Source organism: Manis pentadactyla, chromosome 4 (genome assembly GCF_030020395.1).
Source record: "Manis pentadactyla isolate mManPen7 chromosome 4, mManPen7.hap1, whole genome shotgun sequence".
Lineage (NCBI taxonomy): Eukaryota > Metazoa > Chordata > Mammalia > Pholidota > Manidae > Manis > Manis pentadactyla.
In genome coordinates this window covers 35,749,316-35,768,796 of record NC_080022.1, presented here as the reverse complement: position 1 = coordinate 35,768,796, position 19,481 = coordinate 35,749,316, and the positions used below count along the sequence as shown (strand labels likewise).

Here is a 19,481-nt window from a genome sequence, read left to right as displayed (position 1 = left end):
ATATCCCTGATGAATGTAGTTGCAAAAATACTCAACAAAATATTAGCAAACTGAATTCAAAAATACATCAAAAGGATCATACACCATGACCACGTGGGATTCATTCCAGGGATGTAAGGATGGTACAACATTCGAAGATCCATCAACATCATCCACCACATCAACAAAAAGAAAGACAAAAACCACATGATCATTCCATAGATGCTGAAAAAGCATTCGACAAAATTCAACATCCATTCATGATAAAAACTCTCAGCAAAATGGGTATAGAGGACAAGTACCTCAACATAATAAAGGCCATATATGATAAACCCACAGCCAACATCATACTGAACAGCGAGAAGCTGTAAGCTTTTCTTCTAAGATAGGGAACAAGACAGGGATGCCCACTCTCCCCACTGTTATTCAACATAGTACTGGAGGTCCTAGCCATGGCAATTAGACAAAACAAAGAAATACAAGGCATCCACATTGGTAAAGAAGAAGTTAAACTGTCACTATTTGCAGATGATATGATATTGTACATAAAAAACCCTAAAGACTCCACTCCAAAACTACTAGAACTGATATCGGAATTCAGCAAAGTTGCAGGATACAAAATTAACAACAGAAATCTGTGGTTTTCCTATACACTAACAATGAACTAAGAGAAAGAGAAATCAGGAAAACAATTCCATTCACAATTGCATTAAAAAGAATAAGATACCTAGTAATAAACCTAACCAAGGAAGTGAAAGACCTATATATCCTGAAAACTATAAGACACTCTTAAGAGAAATTAAAGAGGCCACTAGCAAATGGAAACTCATCCCATGCTCTTGGCTAGGAAGAATTAATATCTTCAAAATGGCCATCCTGCCCAAAGCAATATACAGATTTGATGCAATCCCTATCAAATTACCAACAACATTCTTCAATGAACTGGAACAAATAGTTCAAAAATTCATATGGAAACACCGAAGACCCCGAATAGCTAAAGCAATCCTGAGAAGGAAGAATAAAGCAGGGGGGATATCACTTCTCAACTTCAAGCTCTACTACAAAGCCACAGTAATCAAGACAATTTGGTACTGGCACAAGAACAGAACCACAGACCAGTGGAACAGAACAGAGTCCAGATATTAACCCAAACATATATGGTCAATTAATATATGGTAAAGGAGCCATGGACATACTATGGGGGAAATGACAGCCTCTTTAACAGCTGGTGTTGGCAAAACTGGACAGCTACATGTAAGAGAATGAAACTGGATCATTGTCTAATCCCATACACAAAAGTAAATTCTAAATGGATCAAAGACCTGAATGTAAGTAATGAAACCGTAAAACTCTTAGAAGAAAACATAGGCAAAAATCTTTTGGACATAAACATGAGCAACTTCTTCATAAACATTTCTCCCCAGGCAAGGGAAACAAAAGCAAAAATGAACAAGTGGGACTATATCAAGCTGAAAAGCTTCTGTACAGCAAAGGGCACCACCAATAGAACAAAAAGGCATCCTACAGTATGGGAGAATATATTCATAAATGACAGATCCCAGAAAGGGTTGACATCCAAAATATACAAAGAGCTCACGCACCTCAAGAAACAAAAGCAAATAATCCAATTAAAAAATGGGCAGAGGAGCTGAACAGACAGTTCTCCAAAGAAGAAATTCAGACGGCCAACAGACACATGAAAAGATGCTCCACATCGCTAGTCATCAGAGAAATGCAAATTAAAACCACAATGAGATATCACCTCACACCAGTAAGGATCGCCATCATCCAAAAGACAAACAACAACAAATGTTGTGGTTTTGGAGAAAGGGGAACCCTCCTACACTGCTGGTGGGAATGTAAATTAGTTCAACCATTGTGGAAAGCAGTATGGAGGTTCCTCAAAAAACTAAAAATAAAAATACCATTTGACCCAGGTATTCCACTCCTAGGAATTTACCCTAAGAATGCAGTAGCCCAGTTTGAAAAAGACAGATGCACCCCTATGATTATCACAGCACTATTTACAATAGCCAAGAAATGGAAGCAATCTAAGTGTCCATCAGTAGATGAATGGCTAAAGAAGATGTGGTACATATACACAATGGAATATTATTCAGCCATAAGAAGAAAACAAATCCTACCATTTGCAACAACATGGGTGGAGCTAGAGGGTATTATGCTCAGTGAAATAAGCCAGGCAGAGACACAAGTACCAAATGATTTCACTCATATGTGGAGTATAAGAACAAAGAAAAAAACTGAAGGAGCAAAACAGCAGCAGACTCACAGAACCCAAGAATGGACTAACAGTTACCAAAGGGAAAGGGACTGGGGAGGGTGGGTGGGAAGGGAGGGAAAATGTTGGGGAGGGGGTGAAAGAAAGGGCATTATGATTAGCATGTATAATGTGTGTGGGGTGCCATGGGGAGGGCTGTTCAACACAGAGAAGACAAGTAGTGATTCTGTAGAATCTTACTATGCTGATGGACAGTGACTATAATGGAGTATGTGGGGAGGACTTGGTGGTGTGGGGAGTCTAGTGAACATAATGTTCCTCATGTAATTGTAGATTAATGATGCCAAAAAAAACACAAAGAATAAAATACCTAGGAATAAACCTAACCAAGGAAGTGAAAGACCTGTACTGTGAAAACTAGACACTCATGAGAGAAATTAAAGAAGATACAATAAATGGAAACACATCCTGTGCTCATGGATAGGAAGAATTAATATTGTCAAAGTGGCCATCCTGCCTAAAGCAATCTACAGATTCAATGCAATCTATCTATTCAATGTAATCCTATCAAAATACTGACAGCATTTTTCAATGAACTTGAGCATATCATTCTAAAATTCATATGGAACCACAAAAGACCCCAAATAGCTAGAGCAATCCTGAGAAGGAAGAATAAAGCTGGGGGGATAATGCTTCTTAACTTCAAGCTCTACTACAAAGCCACTGTAGTCAAGGCAATTTGGTACTGGCACAAGAACAGAACAATAGACCAATGGAACAGAACAAAGAGCCCAGATATAAACCCAACCAATGTGGTTAATTAATGTACAATAAAGTAGCCATAGATATACAAATGGGAAATGACATCCTCTTCAACAACTGGTGTTGAGAAAACTGGACATCTACATGCAAGAGACTAAACTGTATACTAGTCTAACCCCATACACAAAAGTAAACTCGAAATGGATTAAAGACCCAAATGTAAGTCATGAAACCATAAAACTCTTAGAAGACAGCATAGGCTTTAAACAATAAGGCTTCCCTCTCACTTACCAACTTCACATTTCCCTGTATGGCCCCGGAAGATGACTGGTTAGCCAGAGACGGGTAAGATTCCTCAAGGGAGGAACAACCTAAGACAGGCACAGTCGCAGGGGGGCCATCAGGTGAGAAATTGGGGATCAACAGAGGTGAGGCTTAGAACCTCACCCCCCCTGTTCTGAGAGAAATCTTCTGCATACGTGGATGTTTTATTGCCCTGGTCTAGCTTGGATTAACACATAGTCTACAGGCACACACCTGATCATCTACATTTGCTCTCTTACAACACTAAACTATGTTTTCTACCTTTATCTTGTATCTACCTACCACTTCAGCATTTTATTAAAAATAATAATAATAAAGAGAGAAATGTGGTATCCACATATAAATCAAGTATAAAAACCAAATCAGTATTCATATTTGAACTGACTGTTTAGAGTTCATAATGAATGAGCAAAACCGAAAGTTTCTGTGATGACTCCCCTTGTACTGTTCACTATGTAACTTATTTATTATGTAAGAATTTGTTCTACATGTAAGAACTTGTTTGTTATGCCTCAGAAGATTGGAGACTGACGAAAATTAGGCTTGGGGTGGATTAATGATTGTGCATTGAGCATTGACTCCCCTATACAGAATTTTATTGTCGTTAACAACCATTTGATCAATAAATATGAGAGATGCCCTCACAAAAAAAAAAAAAAAAAAAAAGGACAGACTTCCAATGGTAAAATAAATAAGTAACCGGGATGTAATGTATAGCATAAGGAATATAGTCAAGATATTGTAACAGCTTGGTAGGGTGATAGCTGGAACCTAGAATTATGTATATAAAGGTTCTACCACTGTGTTGTACACTCGAAACTAATGTAATGTAATACTGTGCGTCAACTACCCTTCAATAAAAAATAATTATTTAAAAAAAAAGAAGACAGCATAGGCAAAAATCTTCTGAATATAAACATGAGCAACTTTTTCCTGAATGCATCTCTTCGAGCAAAGGAAACAAACGCAAAAATGAACAAATGGAACTACATCAAACTCAAAAGCTTCTGTACAGCAAAGGACACCATCAACAGAACAAAAAGGCATCCTACAGTGTGAGGGAATATATTTGTAAATGACCTAGCTGACAAGGGGTTAACATCCAAAATATATAAAGAACTCATAGGCCTCAACACCCAAAATGCAATTAACCCGATTACAAAATGGGTGGGGGATATGAACAGACAATTCTCCAAAGAAGAAATTTAGATGGCCAACTGGCACATGAAAAGATGCTCCACATCATTAATCATCAGGAAATGCAAATTAAAACCACAGTGAGATATCACCTTACACCAGTGAGGGTGGCCAGTGTCAAAAAGACTAAGAACAACAAATGCTGGTGAGGATGCAGAGAGAGGGGAACCCTCCTACACCGCTGGTGGGAATGTAAGCTAGTTCAACCTCTGCGGAAAGCAATATGGAGGTTCCTCAAAAAACTAAAAATAGAAATACCATTTGACCTGGGAATTCCACTTTTAGGAATTTACACAATTCTTAGATTCAGAAAGACATATGCACCCCTATGTTTATTGCAGCACTATTTACAATATGGAAGATATGGAAGCAACCTAAGTGTCCATCAGTAGATTAATGGATAAAGAAGATGTGGAACATATACACAGTGGAATACTATTCAGCCATAAGAAACAAACAAATCCTACCATTTGCAAGAACATGGATGGAGCTGGAAGATATTATGCTCAGTGAAATAAGCCAGGTCGAGAAAGACAAGTACCAAATGATTTCTCTCATTTGTGGAGTGTAACAGGGAAGCAAAACTGAAGGACCAAAACAACAGCAGACTCACAGATTCCAAGATGGGACTAGCAGTTACCAAAGGGGAAGGGTGTGGGAGGGTGGGTGGGGATGGAGGGAGAAGGGGATTGAGGGGTATTATGATTGGCACACATGGTTGGGGGGGAGATCATGGGGAAGACAGTGTAGCACAGAGAAGACAAGTAGTGACTCTGTGACAGTTTACTACACTGATGGACAGTGACTGCAGTGGTATATGGGGGAGACTCGATAATTTGGGTGAATGTAGTAAGCACATTGTTTTTTCATGTGAAACCTTCATAAGAGTGTATATCAATAATACGTTAATAAAAAAATGATTCCAGGTATGACTTAACTGGATCCCTGCTTCTCATAAAGCTGCTTCAAGGTGTTGGATGGGACTAGTGTCTTATCTGAGGTTCATCTTAGTATCTGCTACTAAGCTCAAGTGGTTGTTGGCAGCATTCATTTCCTTGCAGGTTGCTGAACTGAGTGCTCAAAGTTCTTGCTGTAGGCTGCCTTCAGTTACTTGCCACTTGTCTCTCACCATATGGAAGCTTGATTCTTCAAAGCCAGCAAGTGAGAAAGTCTCCTAGAAAGATGGGTGACAATTTCATGTAATATCATTACAGCTAGGTTTCAGTTAATTCTTTTATAATGTTTTAAATTTAGATTAAAGTTATCTTTGCCATATTGCATTGGTTAGAAGTAAGTCACAGGGGGAGGATCAGACAATGGCCTGAACATGTTGCCACACACAGATTGTAGTGGGAGTACAGAAGAAACATAATCTAAGTTGGAGAGGGAGGATGGTTTTCTTGAGAAAGTAAAATTTAAGTTGAGACCTGTAGGCTGGGTAGGAACCAGCCAACTGAAGAGTAGGTTGAAGATGAGCATTCTAAGTGGGAAGGAATAGTCTATTCATAGCCTTAGATGAGTGAAGAATGAGGTGCACTTGAGGATATGAAAGAAGTCTAGAAAGGCTAGACCAGAGGGTCTCAAGGGGAGATTGGTAAGACATGCAGTGATGTTGCAGAGGTAAGCAGCGATTTATTGTTGAGGACCTTACCCTCTGTAGAGGTCCTCAAGGATAAGGATTTTGGACTTTATCTTAAGAGACTTGCTTTTTAGCAAGGACATTATATCTTCTGGTATGTGTTATAAAAAGAGCACTCTGACTGCAAATCATCAAATGAATTGGAGAGGATAAGAATAGTTTGGCAGTGGTCTAGGTGAAAGAAGTGATCTGCAACTTGTGGTGGAGGTGTGCATGCTGGCAGTGGGGATGGAGAATAATTAAATGATTTCAGATACTAGGTGTGCTTTTTAATTTACCAACTTAAGCATGCTTAGAAAAATGAGAGATATTTAGAAGGTATTATCTGTAACATTTGGTGACTAGTTGTATGTGATGGTGAGAGAATGGGGGAAATCAAAGGTGATTTCAAGTATGAGTGGTTGAATGTTTGAATGCTGAAGGAGTACATTTGATGATTTCAGATTTGGTTAGAGTGTGAGGTACTTATGGGATCTATACATGGAAATGATCAATAAACAGTTGCTTATAAAGATCTGGAGTTCAGAAGACAGATCTGGCTTGGAAACATAGATTTAAGAACCATTAACACAGTGTAACTGAAATCATAGGTATGAATGAGATTATACAGGGACTATAATTAGACAGAATGGAAGAGGGCCTGGAACCAAGTGCTGAGAAACTCCAACATTTAAGGGTTGAGTAAAGGAAGGAAGAGCTGGCAAAGTAGGCTGAGTAGGAGTAGCAAGAAAGTTAAGAGAACAACTGCATGTGTGTATCTGTGTGTTAGTGAATGAGTAAGAGAGACTTGAAGAAGTTTGAACCTAAGGTGAGCACAAAGTTTGTGTTCTTTTCACTGTACCCTGTATACCAATGCCCACCTTGTACTGTTGGATCAAACAAAATGTATGTAGCACCTTGTACAATGGTTATGTGAAATCAGATGCCTTCTTTTCTTACTATTATATTTTTCATAGCATGATAGACCATTTCCTCCTGTGTGTCTCCTATATACTTTGTATAAGCTTTTACTAGAGCAGTGGTACCTTTCATGGCATTTGTTTACATGTTTACTTTTCTCTGTTGGATCAAAATGCCTGTGTTTTTCATCTTTGTATCTTTAGTACCTAGTACACACTCTGCCATGTAGAAGGCACTCACCAAATAGATTTGAATGACAAAACCCATGACATATTATAAGAGTACATTAAAAAGCAACAGCAGAGAGATACTCTGGAGCTAGACTGCCTTGGTTTGAATTTTGATTCTAACACTTACAAACTTTCTGACCTTGGGCAGGTTGCTTGACACCTGTGCCTTGGTTTCCTCATCTGTGAAATGGAGATTATAATAGTAACTACTTTATGGGGTTGTTGAGAAGATACAATGAGCTAGTACATGTGAAGTAGAATAACATCTAGCACATAATATACCCTATATGAGGCCTCGTTATTGTTATTTCTATTATATATGCAGTTAAGATGTTGACTTCTTTATATGAAATACTGTGTTAAGAACTTGTATACAGGATCTTTTTAAATTACTTCCACTATATAAATGAGGAAACAGGTTTAAAACTATTTAATATATTGCCAAATATATCACAAGTAAATGGTACAGGTAGAATTTGATTTCCCATCTATGTAATTGATGAATATTACATCTAATTTAGATCCAGTATACAAGGAAAATTTCATTAAAGATTTTAAAATTAATTTTTATGTATTCATGCTCTATTTCTGGAACATGATAGTGTTATATATAATAGCATGTAGATTTAATATGTATGTAGACTTTCTTACAGAGTTCAACCTGGTTTAGTTTGTGTGGCAACTATATAACTCATTAAATAAGATAGAAGCTTAAGTTCCCACTTCCTTCCCCTGGTGTGTTTTCCTAAATTGACAGCAGTATGTCTGGAAATGCCAAGCTATAAGAATCAGTAAACTTATAAGCTAAAAGAGACAGATACCTGCCATCTGCTTGGTACTGAAAAATTGATGTAGTCACATTCATGTTATACGTTCATTATTTAGGGCATATTTGTCATGCAAATTCTAAGTCTGTAGCAGTGTTTTTAAAAAATCATTTATTTTGAGTGGGGCATAATTTAATTTTTTTCTTGAAATATGTTTATTATTTTTTGACGTACATACGATAAAACACAATATATGTAGCAGTATTAACAGCTGGGTATAAGGAAAGTAAGGGAAGCATTTTAGTATGTGAATATTATTTTCTGGTATGTTTTATTTTTGTGATTGGAGAGATAAGGGTTTTGTAGTAGATAAAATTTTCTCTGGTAGTTCTGAGAAGCAAGTTATTGGGTTTCATAATGGTGGTGTTGCTGCAGTGGTCTCAGTGCCCCAACTGATTCTAATTAGCCTCTCAAACTATAACTTATCAAATTTGTAAGAGAATGAATCTTTTCTCTTTTAAATGTGATCATTATTGCAGGCTGAATCTATAGTACTCAAGGATTTTTCTCAAATTGTCTGTATTTTATTTCATGGTTGTTTGTTATAGGCCTCTCTATAACTATTTCATTATAAAAAGTGTTTTCATCAATACTGCATGTGATCCTGCTCTAATTAAGATGCTACGTCTGCATGTTTTAATAGCCTCTGTGTCAGAAAAGAGTTAAGCATTATAGTCTTGGAGGTGTGTAAGGCAGCTTTTATAAGGTGACTAAGAACTGGACAGTGAGGATGATGGGGGTTGGTACATGTCCTACCTGAGGGTAAAGATCAGGAGAAACCCTATTAGGAATTTCTGATAGACTTCTTCAGAGTTTTTGCTCTGACTGAAATGTCAGTTTATATTAAGGCTGTTTGGGAAACAAAGTAATAAGTTGTGGGAGTGATCTGAATCCCAACTCCAAAATATCCATGAGCAAGATGTGTGGTGTGTGTATGTGTCCACTTGTCTTCTCATATCAAACCAGCCATGTCAGAATTAAACTGCCTATGTAATCAGAGAATTAAGGTAGCTTTCAAAATCAAGAATAAGATTAAGGAAGAATAAGTGTAGAGAAAACCCTTAGCTGTACAATATTACTCGGTCATAAAAGCAGTGTTACATAGGAATTGAGCATATTTTTAACCTCTAGAAAATGTTTTCAATGTCAGAAACTGCCAAGAAAGAGTATGGGCAGAGAAGACTAGAGCAGCAAGGCTTGATCTTTAAAAATACCTTTATGGGGGGAGGTGTGGTTACAGAGAAGGAAAAGAGAGACAAGTAGCAGTCAGAGAGAGTTTTCTAAAGCTCAGGGAAGCTGCCAAATCTACCAAACATAAATCCCAATGGGCTAATACCGTTATTACAGAGATCTACAAAAGAGTGTAAAGAGAAAAAGGAACTTGCCTCCCCACCTTCCATCACCCTTTTAAATGAGTTTAACATTGAAAAGCCTGGTAGAACAAAGATGTTAACAGTCCAGTAGTGCTTCTTAGGGCCCTGCACCTTGATAATGGTCTTTGTTGCACATCCTTATTGTCTGTCAAAACTGCTTCTTGCTAAATTTCCTACTGTTTTCCTTGTTGCATTTATCTAGTTTTGCAACTTCTTTGAGGTAAAGGGGTTTTTAGAGAAGGAGCTCTTAAGGGGGGAGGTACAGTGTTTTGGGGTTTGTGAAATGATGTGTTTTAAAGGAGACTCTATTTGTATCACATGTATACTAAGGTTAATACACAACAGTATATGATTGTGGCTTTTGGCCATATTCAATACCTTTAATATTTCCTCCAGAGATGATGTGGAAAGTCGCACTGCTAATTAGTAAAAAATTTTGCAGATGTCTCTGTAGACTGAGCTCAGCACTGCATAACATCAAGAGATAATTTATCAGGTAGCAAATTTTACTGTGTGCATATTTGCTATACAGAAATATTTCCCAAGATCCTTCACATTTATTGATATTCCAGCTGGGAAAGCAATGACTGGAAGCACACAAGTTGTCCGTATAACTTGGATTCACTCAGTGCATAGAAATATTTCTGTAAATGATACACATGAAGGCTTGGGAAAATATTACAAAAAGCTGATTCTGAAGAATATTACTTTGCAGTGAGGAGAGTAAGGTATGGTTGCTTCCCCTTTATAATCTCACAGCACTCTGCTGATTCTTCTATTCCAGCATATAATAAACATTTGTAATTATTTGTATCCTAATCATTATTTTACTCAGATAATTAGTTAATGCTCATTAGTTATAGGACATTAAGCTAGGTGCAAGGATAGAGAAATAAACAAAATCCTGCCCTAAAAGAGCTCTTTACTTAGGAAGACAGGAAATGTATTTAAAATACAGTATTTGCTAAAATAGATCCTTTAGCAAGAGCCTGAAATTGCTCAATACACAGTTGCTAAGTGTGTGAAAGTATGCATAGGGTACTAAACAGTATAATACTGGGTACTAGTATAAACCGTTTTTGAAGGCTTATGAAAGCTTTTGAAGGTCAGAGGAGGCTTCCCAGAGGAGGTCATCCTTGAATTTTCTTGAAGAAACAAAACGTATCTGGTGGACAAGTAGGGAAAGGACATTTTTTTCTTTCTTCTTTTAATTTTTGATAACCAGTTTGAGTTATATAATATAGTGACTTGAAGTTTGTGTACATTACAAAATGCTCATCATGATATAGTTACCATCTGTCACCATAAACAGTTATTACATTATTATTGACTATATTTCCTATGCTTACCTTTCACCCCTGTGATTTACTTATTTTGCATTTGGAAGTTTGTGCCTCTTAATCTCCTTCACCTGTTTCCCCCATCTGCCCACCCCGTCCCTTGCCCCCTGACAACCACCAGTTTGTTCTCTGTATTTATGAGTATGTTTCTGTTTTTTTGTTGTTTGTACATTTGTTTTGTTTTTTAGATTCCACATATAAGTGAATTTGTTTTCCTCTGACTTTTTTCTGACATTTATTTTTCTCTGACTTATTTCACTCAGCATCATAAATACCCTCTAGATTCTTCCATGTGGTAGCAAATGACAAGATTTCTTTATTTTTTATGGCTGAGTATTCCCTGTATATTTCATTGTAAAAAAAATACTCCATTGTATGCATATACACCACATCTTCTTTAGCCATTCATCTATTGATGGACACTTAGGTTGTTTCTGAATTTGGGCTATTACAAGTAATGCTACAATAAACGCAGGAGTGCATATATCTTTCCAGGCTACTGTTTTCATTTTCAAGTAAAAATACCCAGAAGTAGAATTACAGAATCATATAATATTTATATTTTTAATTTTTTTAGAAACTTCCATACTGTTTTCCATAGTGGATGCACCAATTTACATTCCCATCAACAATGCATGAGGGTTCTGTTTTTTCCACAAACTTGCCAACACATGTTATTTCTTGTCTTGTTGATACTAGCCTTTGGACTGGTGTGAGGTAGTATCTTGCTGTGGTTTTGATTTGCATTTCCCTGATGATTAGTGATGTTTAACATCTTTTCATGTCTCTATTGGCTATCAATATGTCTTCTTTGAAAAGATGTCTGTTGAGGTGTTCTGCCTATTCTTTTAAATGGATTTATTTTTATTTGGTTTTATATGAATTCTATATCTATATCTATACATATATAGTCTTGGAGGTGTGTAAGGCAGCTTTTATAAGATGACTAAGAACTGGACAGTGAGGATGATGGGAGTTGGTACATGTCCTACCTGAGGGTAAAGATCAGGAGAAAGCCTATTAAGCATTTCTGATAGATGTCTTCAGAATTTTTGCATATATGGATATGTTTTGGATATTATGTCTTTTAGATATTAACCTCTAACAAGATAGGTATATTCATAAAAAATTCAGTATGTACAAAAACCATGCAAGAGGACTTTTATTTTATGTAAAATGTATTTAGAATCCAAGTTCAGGTATGAATCCATATTCAGATAAATAATGTTCATTTACCTAAATGTCTGGCAAGGCGTTTGAATTTCATACAGTCAGTGAAGCAATTCTTCCCTTTGCAGTACGTGTTGCAGACTTGCCGGGCATCTAGCAGTCTGGCTGGCAATACTCCCTGTCCCCAGTCATTGTTATAACCAAACACTTCACCTGAAAACTTCAAAAACACCTCCAAAGTAATGTGTTACAGTCTCTACTGGAAATTACTGCTTTCAACTCTGTTTGCCTAATATATATGTTGCTATACCAGCTTACTGGATACTTACTGACTTGAGGTCCTAAACCACTCATCTATAGTTAACTTAATGATTAATTGACAGTTATATTGTTGTTCTTATTGTTATTTAATTTTTTCCTTACTATTTCTGAGTTGGTCAGAGGTTTATGCTTTTTTCCCCCTCAAGAAAATAAGTTTCCCAACTCAAAGTAACTATTTAAATTGAGCAAACATTTTTTGAGCAGTCAGCTACTAAATGCTAGGCATTGTGCCAGAGAAGAGATTCTCAACTTGGTTTCATAGTACACTGCTAAAGGTGAAGTTATTGCTAGTGATTTGTTATTGAATCTTGTTAAAGTACCAACATAGGCAAGTAATTTAAAAACATGTAACTTAGAGCTGAATTAGAGGCACCCCTGTTAACTGTCACTCTCTCATTTACTTGTTAATATGCTTGGTTGAATGGAATAAGAAATGGAGTAGAGTAATAGCTCATGGATATGGGATTGTGTATAATCAGTAATCTATTTGTTCTATTCCAGAGTCTGCAGTGAGCAATCTACTAAAGTCTATCTGTTCATAGTTATATAATTATTGCTATGTTTTTCTCTCCTGCTTACCTTTTTTAAGATTTTTGATAATAATCTAGATTTGTCCATATGAGAATAAGTCCTGCATGTCAGAAGGTGTGTGTGTGTGTGTGGAGGGTGGGGTAACGCTGAATTACTCTTCTGGGGATAAAGAAATGATTAAGAGATTCCTTGCTCTTATACATATAGGAGATTGTTTCATATGTAGTTGTAGATTCTACGTGTCCATGGGAGGAGGTGCGTTCAGGATCTTCCTACATTGCCATCTTGAATGGGAACCACCCTTAGGCAAATAGGAGATAAGGAGACAGGTACTAATAGCTTATAATATGCCAGTGTTGTAATAGAGATAAATAAGGACAATACTAAGAAAATGCAAAGAGGAGCCATCCAATTTTTCTTGAAATAAAGTGGGATTTTACCAGGAAAATATCTTAAATAATTGAAAGGAATTTAGTAGGGAGATTGAGCTGGGGCTGGGGGTTGAGGATTGCATCAAGGCAAGGAGAATAGCATGTGTCAAGGCAAGAAAGTGTGAGAGAGCATGATGCATTTGGAAAGAATTAGAAATATGTAGCTAAAGGTGTTAAGGGGAGGAATAGGGGTGAGGTTGGACAGGGAGGGTAGATGGATTTAGTTTTGTTAAAGAGTTTGGACTTTATTCTGCAGGTAGGATGAGCCATCGAAGATTTTAAGCTGGCAGCAACAAAAAGCTTGCAATTTGGGGGCATGTGTTAACTGGAAGATTTGACTAGCTGATGTCTCTTGTCAATCTGTAGCCTTCTCAGCATCATAGTCCAGTGCCTTCCTTGTATATAGCAATGACATTTGCTACTGTTGAAATGTAGCTGAAAAGACTAATGAAAGATTTCACTCATTTCCAGGCTATAAACACACACTTGATGGGCGTTTAGTTTGTGGTTTGTTGCTCTTGTTTGAAGATCTTGAAGGTGTCTTCAACTCTGGTTTTAGTTTAGGATCTGTTCTCAGTCTTTGATCAAGAGGAGAAACTCTTCTCTATTGTTGCCTGTCCCATGCTGCTATATGTGTCTATGGTCAGTTAGTTTAAGTGGCAATCATCTATTCTTCTGGTCACTCTTTATGTAGTTCTCTTTATTCTAGTTGGCCTTTTCCTTTTATTTTCACTTTGTTCATACTTGGTCCAGAGGAATTGTGGGATGATAGGGGATAATCATTAGAATACTGCCACGCTCGTAGAGAAACTCTTTATACCTAGACTTTTCTAGTGACTTAATATTGTTATTTGACGGTGATTGTTTTGATGGTTAGTTGTTTGCAGAACATCCTTAGAACCTGCGGAGTACTTGGACTTCTGAGCTTGTTGAATAGAAGCCTCTATTCTGTAGAACTTAACTTTTCTCTCAGGTTGGCTGCCATGCTCTATCAGCTTCCTAAAGGGATGGATAGAGATATGTGTGTGTATACATGTACATGTACAGTTTTTTTGCTTTTTTTTTTGGGTCAGTGTATTTTTTAAAAGGTTTGGAAGGGTTCTCATCAAAGTTGGAACAATAACTGCTTCTGAGAGTGAGTGCAGAAGATTGGGATTAATGGACCCAATAATCAAAGGGACTATTTCCTACTTATATAGTTTTAATGTGTTACAAAGAAACCATATTCATGTCTTACAGTTGACCCTTGAACAATGTGGGGCTAGGAGTGCAGTCGAAAATTCACCAATATCTTTTGATTCCCCAAAAACTTAACTACTAAAAGCCTACTGTTGACTAGAAGCCTTATTGATAACAGAAACAGTCTATTAATTCATATTTTGTATGTATATGCAGTGTATACTGTATTCTTACAATAAAGTAAGCTAAAAAAATTTTTTTCAAATTGCTGCAAATTCCCCCAAATTTTTCCAACATATTTATTAAAACAATCCAGAGATAGTGGACCCATGCAATTTAAACCCATGTTGTTCAGGGGTCAACTTTATTTAAAAAATGAGTATAAATTGAAGTTGCAAAGCTATATTTTCTATTAGAAAAGTAAGTAGAGTACATATGGAAGAATTGGAAAATGAAAAATAAAAGGAAGAAAAAAGAATCATTGATAGTTTTATCAACAATGACAACCACCTAACATTTGATAAACTTCCACTTTTTTCTCTTTTAACCTAGGCTTAGGCGTCTGCCATATGCAAGGTTTTTTTTCCCACAACTAAAAAACTGTTATTTGTAATGCTAACTTTATGGGAGAAAATAAAAGACATTTTTTTTTACTTGCTTGTTACAACTTTTAGAAACTTTAAAAAAAATCTGTAGAAAATTGAAAAAATAGTCCAAACAATCCCTGTAGTCCCTTCATCAGGATTCACCAACTGTTAATATTTTGCTACATTGCTTTATCTATCTGTATTTTTTAAAGCAAGACATCATGACACTTTAATGGTAAATACATTGGCATATATCTTCTAAGAAAATATTCCCCATTAAAGCCATAGTATCATTATTTTACCTTAATTCAGAAAAATCACTTCATTTACAGTCTCTATTAAAATTTTCCCTATTTGCCATCAACAAGTCTTTTCATAGTTCTTTTTTTTGACCCAGAATCCAATCAAGGTTTTATACATTTCATTTCAGTGGTTATGTCTGTTAATCTCTTTTAATCTGCAATATTCCCGCCACATTTTGTTTGAAGAGTATTGTCCATGGTCTTTTAGATATTCTGGATGTGACTAGTTGTTTTCTGATGATTAGATTCTAGTTAAACATTTCAGCAAGTATATTACCTTGCATCAGAAGGTTGATAATGTTGGATTTCTCACTTTTGGTAATACTAAATATGACCCTTGGTTAAGGTGCTAACCACCAAATCTCTCCATGGAAAGGTACATTTTTCCCTTTGTAATAAATAAGTAATCTTGGGGGCATATACAGATTTGAATATTGCTATTTTCACTGAAAATTATGGTATGCATATTCTGTGCCTTCTCAAACTCACCTGATATGCTAAATTCTTATAAGCATATAGTTTCTTATTTTTAGTAAAACAATACCTATTTATTGAATTCACACTGTGTGCCAAGCACTGTGTTAAATGCTTTATACACACCATCTCATTTATCTAACATTATTTTGCCTTCCATGACAGTTCTAGGAGATAGAGGCTATTATTCTCTTCATTTTACAACAGAAGACTTCAAAGAGAAGTCATTCTAATTGTTAAAATTTGGATTCAGTCTGCTTATCTCTAAAGCTTGAGCACTTTACCACTCTGCTGATGCTCCTCTTTAGAAAGTGGATTTGGATATCTAGCATCATATGAGTTTAAAGTCAAGAAGAAGTAGTAATTTTCTTCACCTTGGTGGTTCTCTATTTCTTTTTTCTTTTCTCTTTTCTCTTTTCTTCCTTCTTTCCTTCCCTCCTTCACTCCCTCCCTTCCTTCATAGTTGTGGTAAAAATACATATAACTTAAAACCTCCCATCTTATTAAGTATACAATTCAGTTCATGTTGTTGTGCTACCAGTCTCCAGAACGTTTCTTATCTTGCACAACTGGAACTCTCTGCCTGTTAACTCCAAATCCCTTTCTCTGGCAATTACCATTCTACATTCTGTCTGTATAAATTTGACTACCTGAAGTACCTCATGTAAGTATAATCACAAACATTTGTCTTGTTAGCATAATACCTTCCAGGTTCATCCATTTTATAGCATGTGTCAGAATTTCCTTTTTAAGGCTGAATAATCTTCCATTGTACATATATACTACATTTTGTTCACACATTCATCTGTCTATAGGTACTTGGGTTGATTCTACCTTTTGGCTTTTGTGAAAAATGACATGATTGTTCAAATTTTTTTTCAAGACCCTGTTTTCAGTCCTTTTGGGTTTATAACCAGGAGTAGAAGTGCTGGGTCATATGACAATTGTTTTTAATTTTTTGAGATCCTACCTTTATTTTTAAAGATATCAATCTCTTGGGCATCTCTTTTTAGTAGTAACAATGGTCTGTGTGTAGTGGACAAATTTAAGCAGGAATAGACTTTCCCTTCACTCTGAAAATCTAAGTAGATTTGGGGGTGAATTAATTTTTGTGGTTTTGATAACTTGGAATGAAGAGCCTCCTGCATTTAGGCAGGTTCCTCATATTTTGTGGACCTCTATATTTGATGGCAAAAAAAAAATTATCCAAATCTATTAATCCTTTGATATTTCACTGAAGTCCATGAAATTTTTCCCTAAGTACCCACTTCATCAACATTTATATAAATACCTCTTGTGCTGTATTTGATTCTTCATTCTCTTTCTTATCTGAGCAGCTATATAGCTTTTTGTTTATCCCTTTCTAGGTGGTAAATTCCAAAATATTTTGACCAAATCTTAGACTACTTATTATCTATTTATACCTCTCCCTAAGCTCTGCTACAAAAAAAGAAAAGGAAAGAAAAGCACGCCCTGCCACCTGCCATCCCACACCCCCAAAATTGCCTGGATAAATAAATTATTCACTAGCCCTTAGAAAATATTTTAGAAGTGTCATTTAACTGTTGTAATTGTTTTCACTGTGCCCTTATAATGTGCCAGGCTTTCAAGGTACTGAAAGACAAAGATAGATGCAATGTAGATCCTGATCTCAAGATGCTTTATAGGCTCTGAGAAAATATTTATATACAGAACTATGTGATGAGTGTTATATTGGTGTTATAAGTACTGTTCTGAGGTACTATAAAGAAGGAAGCCTCAAATAGTTTCCAGAGAGTCAAAGAAGGCTTTAGAGAGAAGGGGATATTTGAGTGTGGCTTTGAAAGCTAAGTAGAATTTGAGGGGCTAGAAGAAATGAGGGGACTACTTTATGCAGATGAAAGACAATTTACAATGAGTTAGGAACATGTTCATCATCTTGTCCACTAGTTAAAGGAAATAGGCTTTTTTTCTGACTAGTTTGAAACAGATTATTTATCTCAGAATTTCACCCATTGTTTTAGTATCAAACTTTCTTAAAGCAGACATTTTGTTAAAAACCCAGATAGTTTTCAGATGATGAAAAAAAAATAGGAGTGGCTTTCAGAATGGAGAGCCTTTATTAAAACACAGATGTGCTCTGTAAATAGAGTTGGAAAAATACTGTCAGTGTGTTCTTTGTATATAAATGTCTCTTTTAACTTATCCATGCAGGATCTGAAAAGGAAAGCCACTTCTCTTTCATCAGTCACGAGGTACATGACAACAGGATCATTGATGCACTAGGAAGAGAGTTGGGCTCCGAATCTCACTAAGTGATCTAGAAGAGGGAAGAGACAGCTAGTGTTCTGCCTCAGTTTTTCTGATCAGAGTTCCTGTTGCTCTGAGTGTTTTGCTTCCTCCTCCAACCCCTTCTTCTGTCTGGCAACTCTGAAACACTGTTTGTTTGAATTCTAAAATAAGCTGTGATGTTTGTCCTGTATTAGTATATATGCTAACCTATTGTCATTTCAAGGAATTTCTGGAGATTGAGGAGTTGAGTAGCTTGTCATGTTTTCTATTGGAATTTCCACTTGATCAAATATAAATACTGAAATAATACTTTTAAAGTCCACAGGATAATGACATTTTTGCACAGCAAGTCCCCGTTGTTCAAGATCTGAACTGAATTTTTTTTTTTTTAACCAGAAGATAATGAGGTTCTTGGTACTTGATAATTTTTCTACTGCCTCATTCATAATTTCTCAGTAGGAAACACACATCTCAGTGAATAATTGAGCTTCTTTTGGATAAGACAAAATGTTTTCTCTGGTAGTCTCATTTTGTTCCTACTGAGACCACATTTAGAGAGTGAAAACAGTTAATTTTCTTGCAAGTAAAGTATTATGGTTTTTGAAACCTGTGGAGTGTGCATTGAAATTATAAAATAGTATTTTTACATGTAAAATAGATTGAATGCTATAGAGAATGAAGGTTTTATTTTTTATTAGAATATAGTTGATAAACAACATTATATCGATTTCAGATGTACAACATAGTGACTTGATAATTATGTAATGTGTTACTAAATGCTCACCACGATAAGTATAGTTTAGGATGAATGTTTTAGCAGTAGACATTCCTCTGTCATATGGATGGGTAGTAGTGTGGGTTGTATGGCCTGTGTCTTTTGTATCTGACTTGAATGTGTTTTAATAATTGTAAGGTAATTTGGGCTGAGTTACTACAGTACTAGCTCTAAAAGGTTCGCTGACTTCTTTCTATATTTAACATGCAATGCTTTTTTTCTTATCAATGTATGTTTTATGGTGCTTGGGAGAGATTTTTGAGGATATGTCTTTAGTGTCCTATAAAGACAGTTTTATAGTTCATTAGGTGTTGTATAAGTCTTATGCATATGTCTTTTCTGTGCACACTCAAAATTCCACAAAAGGGACTTGTTCCTATTAGTGTCCTAAGACTTGGCCATGTTGGCCATAAAGAACCAGCCTAATAAATTTCCCCATTTTTTTACTAAGGCATTGAAAAAAAGACATGGTTTCTTGAGGTTGTAAATAACAATGTTTCTCTGGCCAGCTCCGTGTGAAGCAATTCTGGTCTTGAATGGAATGTGCCATCTTCATTAGTGGAAGTGAGACCCTAACATAATCAGAATTTACAGACAAACATCCCCTACCATGTCTATTTTACCTAAACT

At 36.1% G+C, this 19,481-nt stretch overlaps 1 protein-coding gene across 2 annotated transcripts in view; it reads left to right on the top strand.

The window, feature by feature from the left end:
• The window catches only part of TESK2 (testis associated actin remodelling kinase 2), a 130,451-nt gene that overhangs the window by 26,072 nt on the left and 84,898 nt on the right, over positions 1 to 19,481 (top strand). The window lies entirely within an intron of this gene.